This window comes from Nyctereutes procyonoides, unplaced genomic scaffold, assembly GCF_905146905.1.
Source record: "Nyctereutes procyonoides isolate TBG_1078 unplaced genomic scaffold, NYPRO_anot_genome, whole genome shotgun sequence".
In the NCBI taxonomy this organism is placed as follows: Eukaryota; Metazoa; Chordata; class Mammalia; order Carnivora; family Canidae; genus Nyctereutes; species Nyctereutes procyonoides.
The window spans coordinates 17,271,226-17,280,240 of record NW_026575052.1 but is presented as its reverse complement, the minus strand read 5'-3'; positions in this window follow the sequence as shown (position 1 = coordinate 17,280,240).

The following is a 9,015-nucleotide window of genomic DNA, read 5'->3' as shown; positions in this document are numbered from 1 at the left end:
ACTGGAACTCAGAGCTTATGGTACGTGGGTTTTGACCCACATGGCAAGAGTCTCCTGTCCAGCCTCTTCATTCCGACCCCACACGAGGGAGAGATTGATTAAGACTGACTAGGTGTTACTGCAGTAAGAAATAACCAGAACATCGAGGTAGCTTAAAACATTGAAATATGTTCCTTGCTCACAGGAATATGCTCATTTGAATCAACTAGTAGTCTCTGCTCAAGATAGGCTATCAGAGACCTAGGCTGATAAAGGCTCCATCTCAACCCAGGCTTTACAACTTCAGAGGCAGGGAAAAGAGAGTAAATGAATCCTGAACCGGCTCTTGAAAGCTTCTTCCCTGGCATGGCACACATTACTTCTGCTCATATTTCATTGGCCAAAGCAAGTCATATGCTCTTGCCTAATTTTCAGAGGGCAAGGATATTAACAGGGAGGGGCATCAAATACTTGTGAAAAACAGTCATCCATCACAAAAGAAAATGCTAGGCGATTGGAGCTTTCACTAGCTATATGATAAGCAAGCCAAGTAATCAGGTTGGGACTCAGTTTTCCCAACCAGAAGGTAGAGATCATGATAGTTCTGACATAGCAGGAGCATTGAAATGACTCAGTGAGAGTGTATAGAGAGCTGAACACAGGGCCTGGTATAAAGACTTGCTCCATAAACAGCAACTTTTTAAAAGTTAAATTATGGAGAACTTTGAACACCAAAAGGGGAGAGGGAAATGGTCACCCTCATGGTCACTTCTTTCTCTGAAGCTAGACCAGTAACCTGGAGCTCCCGTTTCTCTCCTTTTTGTCTTATACATGTAACCACTGGGATCAGGGGCTGCTTCCCTAACTGAGAGGACCTGGGATTTTGTTTGGCTTTTATAGGCACAAGAAGGAGAGCTGGCCTCTTGCCTGCGTTCATTCTAGACAGCTGTGGCCCCAAGTAACCTATGAAACAGGGCCATGACTGTGACCAACCAGACTCTCTGGGAGTCAGCATTGGCTTTTGGAGTTGCAGCAAGAACTCTAAGGCAAAATGAAGCCTAGTCCTCTTTCATAATCCTGAGAAATTGACTCTGGAATGTGTGTTTGCACAAATTACTCGTACCTGATAAGCAGGCAGGCACATACCTGGCTCCTGCCTAAGCAGTCGGGGGTGGGCCATGACTCCTGAGGATGTGGAGGGGGTGAGTACGGGGAGCTTCTTGCACCCAGCAGAACACCTCCTTCTGTGGGGGAGTAGCAGATAGCTTAGACCTCAGTGTGGAACTTTGTAAGTCACCTGGACCTCCATCTGGGAGCACACAATTGTTTCTTGCTTAGCAGACTCCAAAAGATAGGTTTCCATATCCAGGACCATTAAAGACAGCATTCTTCAGTTCTGCTGGTATCCTGATGAGACACCCAGGCCAAGTCAAAAGTCTGCATTCTAGAACAACTCCTCTGAGGGCAGTAGAGAGGAGAAACTGGAGTCTGCAGGAGGTCAGCTAGGAGGTGGTGGTTGTGGATCCCTGTGAGAGGGGAAGGTGGATTGCGCCAAGACATGGCAGGAGGGATGGAAGGAAGGAGCAGGACATGAGAGGTGTTGAGGAAACAGGATGGGTGGCATTTGCTGTCCCCTTGGATCTGGGGGGAGAGCAAGGAAGGAAAGGAAGGAGCCAGGGTGACTCCCAGGATTGAACTGTAAAGACTTTAAATTTGGCACCGAAAGTAAACTTGACAGCAAAATCTGACCTGAAAGACATTCTGATTTAAACAATACCAGACTCTAGAATATTTATGTATCCTGTACACTGTGCTGCAGAAATATTCTTGTATTTCATTACACAGGGCTGCATACTAAGCAACATTATGTAACACACTACACATGCCCCTAATCACCTCTGTCTAAAGTCCAAAAGAATTCCAAATTCTGAATCTGCTCTGGTTTTAGATAGGAGACTGTAGGCTTGTTCTAATAGCAGCAGCAGTGACAGCAGCTGATCACTGCACGAGGCTCCACCCAAGAAGGCATGCAGGTATGTCCATAGAGGTCCCTGCTGCAAGCTTCCTGTACCCCCATCGAGGCCTCTTCTAGTCCACCTGTCACCAGTGCCCACCACCCCTCAATCCACAATGGACAGCAACACATTCTGCTGCCCCCTGCAGTACATGAAGTCAGGAGGAGACCCTTGGAGGTGTCTCGAGTCCTTGGCTTTGCCCTGCATCATGGGGAGGGGATGGGGCTCTGAGATCCTGTGTTTTCTTGGGTCCTCCCCACCACCAGAAAAGTGATAGATGCTGGGTGCCTGGGTAGCTCAGTCGGTTAAGTGTCCGATTTTTGGTTTCTGCTCAGGTCATGATCTCAGAGTCATGAGACTGATAATGTGCTCCACACTCAGTGCAGAGTCTGCTTGAGATTCTTTCCCCCCTTCTCTCCCTCTCTCTCTGCCACTCCCCGCTCTTGTGCTTCTAGGACCCTCAAAATGAAATTCTTTCTCTTTCGTTCTTTGCCTTCCCTCATGCCAATCTTGATTGCAGAAAAAAATTGGTTAATACTAAAATGACACTCAGGCACATTGCCTCCACTTGGCCACCCCATCTGGTTACCAACTCACCTGCCTCCCTCCTTCCCCTGGATAGCCTTAGGAATGAGGGATCTTAATTCATACCTTGCTCCCCGAAAATCCCATCCCCACCCCAGCTTCCAACTGAAAATACTCCCTTGTTAAAGGTCATGGATGAACTTCTCAAGGCCAGTTCTAAGTGGCTTTTTTAATCTTCATCTTGGACTCCTTCATAGAGGCAGACTGCATTATTTCATTATTCACAAACAATCCACTGCCCCTCCTAGTGGGCCTCTCCCAGTGGGAGAAGTATATTCCTGGTATCGTCTATTGCAGCTTGGCCATGAAACTTGCTTTGACAAGTAAAATATGAGTGTGTGTGACCTGTGGTACTTCCATGACCTGTGCCATCACTGGGCAGAAGCTTTAAGAGCTAACATTGTTGTCCTTTCCTAGGGCTATGCTGATAAGTGCTTAACAACAGGCTCTCAGGGAAGGGGAGGGGAGAATTTGCTGATTTCCATGGTATAAATACTCCCACCATGACTGATTTCAAGCTGCCAATGTGATATCACTGAGCATGGAGTTGGAAAGAGATGTGTACTATCATATCTCCCTAGTACAAGCCCATTCCAGAACCCTATCTCTCTTTTCTCTTTCCCCTGAGAGCAGCAATGTTCTAGATAGAGCCTTTTCCTTCAGCCAGCACACCTGATACATGGCAGAACCATAGCAGATCTGCAGCTGACGTGTAAACTTTTCTAGAAGCTGATATTTTGGGGGCTATTTGTCACTGCACCATAACGTAGCTGAAGCTGACTAATATACCCTTGAAACTCTTTCTTTGGCTTTAGTAATGCTCCTCCTATCATGTCAATCAACAAACATTTATCAACGGTAACAGTACAGGCCAGAGGGTCAGATCACCTGAATTTAAATAACTTCTCACTTCAGAATGCCTGGGTGGCTCAGTGATTGAGCATCTACCTTTGGCCCAGGTCATGACCCTCAAGGTCCTGGGATAGAGTCCTGCATCACGCTCCCGGCAGGGAGCCTGCTTCTCCCTCTGCCTGTATCTCTCATGAATAAATAAATGGAATCTTTAAAAAAAAAAAGATAACTTCCCCTTACAGTTCTTCATCTATAAATTGAGACTAATAGTAGCACTTACATCACAAAGCTGTCATGAGGATTAAATGATTTTCCATATGTAAAGCACTTAGCATAGTGCCTGGTACAGGATAATCAGTCATCAAACATTAGCTTTTATTATTACCACCAGCTGCCGAGCCCCATGCTAGGCTGGGTTGGAAGATGCAGTCAGAGCACCCCAGCTCTTACGGAATTCATTCATAGCCTGGAGCAGGGGACAGATGTAAAAGCAGAAAATCACAATAAATCATGATAAGCGCAAGAAAAGAAGGGTATGTGTGGGAACCAGAGCATCAGGACAACTAACTCAGAGTGTGAGACTGTGGGCCAAGTGCACAGGAAGGCTTCATAGAAGAGGGGATATTAGAGCTGGACTTTGAAGGATGAGTAGGAGTTTTCCAGATGAAAAAGAGTGTGTTGAGTAAAACAAAACTTCAGGTTTTCTTCTTAGCTCTCTGATTGTTCTCAGACTCCTTTGCTGATCACCTCTTTCTCCTCAGATGTTGGTTCCCCAGATTTAGTTCTTATTCTCTTTTTCTTCTCTTTCCTCTCTCCTAGGACAAAACCATCTGCCCCATGGTTTTGATGCAGGTGGTCATAGTTAATGTTTACTGAGTGCTTACCACAAGCAAGGCACTGTGCTAAATACTTGAAATCCATCATCCAATTTGATATTTGCTCTGATCCTATGAGGCAAGTATCATCATCTGTACTTTACAGAGAGAAACAGGCCCATAGGGTTTAGATGGCTTGCAGTGTCACATGAGGCACTTTCAGCAGCAGGAACCAGAATACCCAAATGAACGTGGCTCCCACCACAGGAAGTCTAGAGGCAGGTGATACCACGTTGTTTCATTTAGCAGAACAGTGATGTTCACCTCTGGGTCAGCTTCTCTCTGAATCTCTTAGCTCTTCCCTCACAACCCCAGGATGGCTGTTAGATTAAGCACTGAATCCTCCTTCAACATCTAAAGGCAGGCAGGAAGGGACCTTTTCCTCTGAAGGCATCTCTCTTCTTACTGAAAAGGAAAGCCCTGTCCCCCACCTTCTTGCTTCTTCCCTCACCCTCTCAAGTTGTAATTGACCCTCTCTCAACCCTATACCATCTGTTTGGTGGCTAACCTAAAGAATGAAGGGTTGTGTTGAATAACTTGTGGGGCTCATGAGCTCCAAACATGGATGGGAACCCAAAGCACTTAGGCTAAGAACACGGGCAAAAACATACTGCAGAAAAAGCCTGGTTGACAGCCACTACTGGCCACTGGTCACCCACTGCTGCAAGACTCCCAGGTCCCCTCCAAGAACAGCCCTGCCACGTTGCCTCTCTCTCTCAAAGGTCAAAGTCCTGGGAAAGGACTTTCATGTGTCGTGTCATGTGCTCACTCCCCAGTTGCCAGAAAGGCTGGGAAGATTCTATACTTTCAGCTTCAATAGGAGGAGATGTGGCTGTCCCCTGCCCCTCAAGCCCTTTGCAGTATAGGACTTCAGCATAGGAGAGGCGTTCTTCTGCTGAGTACCACAGTTCTCCTCAATTTGCCACCTGTTCTTGCCTCCAGAACTTGACACATGCAGCTGCCTTTGTACTCTTCCTCTTCTCCAGGCAAACTCTCCTCATCCTCTAGGTTTCATGTCTCTTAAAAGTCACTTCCCCTCAAATCTGGAACAGGTGCCCCTCCATTGTATTTCCACTGAAGCCTATACCTTCTCCAGCATTGCCCTCATCCCTGTACTGAAATGGCCACCTTACTTGAATTTTGTTACTCCCTTGACTACAAGTTCTAGGAGTGTGGATCACCTGCCCTCCTTGTTCAGCACCAGATTCCTGGCCCCAAGCACAGTGCTGGGTACTTAATATGTGACCACTAACTATATGTTGAATGAATCAGGGAATGAATGAGATGAATAGTAATGACCCACACTCCCCCAAGTCCTGGCCCCAAGACACGGACATTATTACCCGCATATGGTCTGGTGTCAGTTCCCATTAATTCTACTTTCATAGGCCAGTCCCTCACTAACTTTCTCCTGGATTTTTGCAATATGCCCTGCTGTGGACATCTGTCATTTCTGCATGCCCGTGGCTCCTCCCTCTTATTTCAGAAACTGTCATCATTTGCTTTTGGGGAACTACTCCCATCTCCGCAGTCTTGGGGGAAGTATTCATCAAGATATTCTCCACCTTTCCCAAGGGGTGAACATGAAATCCAAACCAAGCCAGAACTTTGAATCTTGAGTAGAATGACACAGATACAGGGAACAGTCAAGCTGAGTCATTCCAATCATAGTATCATGAGAAATCATTTATTGTGTTGGAGGGTAGCCTCATCCCAGTTTGGAACCCAATGACAGGTAGCTACAGATGTAGGACAGAAGGAAGTCAAAATATCCCCTTTATTACTGACAAAGCTATCAGAGATGCACCTTTAGGTCTGACACACACATGGAATTACTAATACTGAACCCCCAAAAACAATCTTTTCCACCCAGTCTCAGGCAGTACTGGAAAATAATAATCATCCCTGAGAAGGCCAGATCCTGGGAAATTTAGAATATGGAGGAAGAGAGCAAAAAAATGTGGTTCACATAGGCAGATAGATCTGAAAGAGAAAGAGGAGGGGAGAGCTGAACTGAGCTTTGTTCATTCTCCCTAAATTCAGCAATCAGATAAGACACTCCTCCTCCTCCTCTGGAGAGGAAAGAAACAAGAGTATTATTCTAAAAGAGGTCTCTCTTTATGGAAAAAGCCAGAGGAGGAATAAATATTCCCTTCAGCCTTGTCCATTTATTCCTGATATCTAGATTACCCAAAGCAGCCCTGGCTCCTATCATTCCTCAGGCTGCCTGTATACAACTATATCCTTTCAGTGGATTCCTTCCTTGATTGATGTAGCCAGATTCTGTTTCTGCTGCTTGCACCCAAAGAGCATATATGTTTCCCATTGCTGCCGTAATGTTACTACAAATTGGATGGTTTAGAACACAAATTTATTTATTTATTTTTAAAGATTTATTATTTATTCATGAGAGGCAGAGAGAGAGAGAGTGAGAGAGAGAGGCAGAGACACAGGCAGAGGGAGAAGCAAGCTCCATGCAGGCAGCCTGATGTGGGACCCAATCCCGGGACTCGAGGATCAGGCCCTGGGCTGAAGGCAGCACTAAACCGCTGAGCCACCTGGGCTGCCCAGAACACAAATTTATTATCCTACAATTCAGGAGGTCAGATGTTGGAAATGGGTCTTATGGGGCTAACACGAAGGTGTCAGCAGGTGTGTTTCTTCTGGAGGCCCTAGAGGAAAGTCTTTCCTTGCGTTTCCAGCTTCAGAGGCTGTGATCATTCTTTGACTTGTGGTCCTCAGTCAACAATCACACCACTCTGACCTCTGCTTATGTTATCTTGCCTTCTCTGGCTCTCCTGCCTTCCTCTTATCCTTATGAGGATCTTTGTGATTATATTGGGTCCATCCAGATAATCCAGGATAATCTCTCCATCTCAAAATCCTTAACTTAATCACATCTGCAAAGTCCCTTTTGCCATGGAAGGGTAACATGGTCACAAGGTTCAGGGATTAGGACACGAACATCTTCAGGGGAGGCGGATTGTTCTGCCTACCACAAAACACGAACAGAAATTTTTTTGGTTGTCTTGTATTCCTCTCTTTCTTTCCTCTCCAGTCTGCCCTACAAGTGATCCTATTAAAATGTGAATCTGATCATAATGGTTCTAAGAAACTTCCCAATTCCCAAAAGCCCACTGGATAAAATCTACAACACATTCCATTCTCTTTCTCTCCTCTGATGGTTTGCTCTGAATGTTCTCTCCGCCTGAAATGTCCCCCAACCCAAAGTCAAATCCTTTGTCTCTTTCAAGGTCCATCTCTTTCACCTCCAAGATCCCTCTTGCTGGAACCCAGCTGCACCGTGAGTCCATGTCTGCAGAAACTGCCTGTCTTGTTACCTGGTAATGCTGGACACCAGACAGACAGACCTGAGCTCAGATCTGCTCAGCCACAGGCTCATCTCTCTGTGCCTTAATCTCCTCTATTTAAAAAAATGCAGATAATTAAGTAATTACACATATAGTCTGTTGTGCAAATTAAATGAGGCAATGCATATAAAGTGTTTAGCACAGGGCTGGCATGCAATATCCAATACTAGGTAGATGGTAGCAGTTATAAATACAAATTAAGTTGAGTAAATGAATGAAGTAATCCTTCCTTCCCCAGGGCTGTCGATATCCCCCTTATGGTCTTTAGTCTGCTTCCAAAGATTAGGAAATTATTAAAATTTGAATAAATAAACTTTACACTGTGTGTATTTATGTGTAGTCTTAGTTCCTTTCCTTCCTGAGGGATCCATGCCTGGTAGAAATCACTGTAGGGATTAGTGGCAGAAAGGGAAAACTGCTCCTACGTCCCTTGCCTGGTGCCTTGGGCACAGCACACCTTGATAAACTCTGGCTTTCTCGGAGTAAAGTGAATTTTGGCTACATAGAGGCTTCCACCAGAAAAGATGTTCTTGTTCCCCACCCTCACCCTCACCCCTACAAATCCTGACAGGCTCTCTGGGACACTAGCTCATCCTCCGCAGTCTTAATTGTGACCCTGCCACTATGTGGCTCTGGGCTAACCACTGCATATTTTCCTGAAAAATGGTTTTAACAATCTCTGCCTCTTTTAAGGCCAGGCACCTTGTAAGCAGTCCAGCATGCAGAGGGGGAATAAATGTTCATTTCTTTTGTGAGGTAAAATAGAAGAGACCACACTGAAGGGAAATAAAATTCACTACCAGGATGTAGAAAATGAGTTGCAAAGGGCCTATGAGGAAACATAATTGTTTCTGACTAAAAGTCCAAGAGGGCCCTTGGGGCTGGTCTTGCCAGGGCCTCAGGGATTGCTTCATAGGGGGTGTGGATGAAACTCTCACACACCAAAAAGCTGTAGAAATACTTTTCCTCTCCAAAAGAAGGTCATCTCTTTTGAGAAAAACTACTTTTCCCTGACTTAAAAACGGTTGTTTTCTTATTATAAAAGTAGTAGCTGTTTATTACAGAACTTACTATAGAACTTTTAGACAATGTAAACATGCACAAAGAAGGGGAGAGGCTCCTGTAATCACTGTGTAAAGTCAAATCACCACTTGTAAAGTCAAAATTGAGATTTTGTTGTAACTGCAATTTTGTATCCTGTTTGGTGAACATTTTCCCCGTGTGTTTAAATATTTTATACAATGGGGGGGGAGGGGGCAGGGATTCCGGATACAAATTTGCTGCGATCTGTTTAACCAATCTCTTGTTGAACATTTGGGATATTGCCTTTGTTTTTGT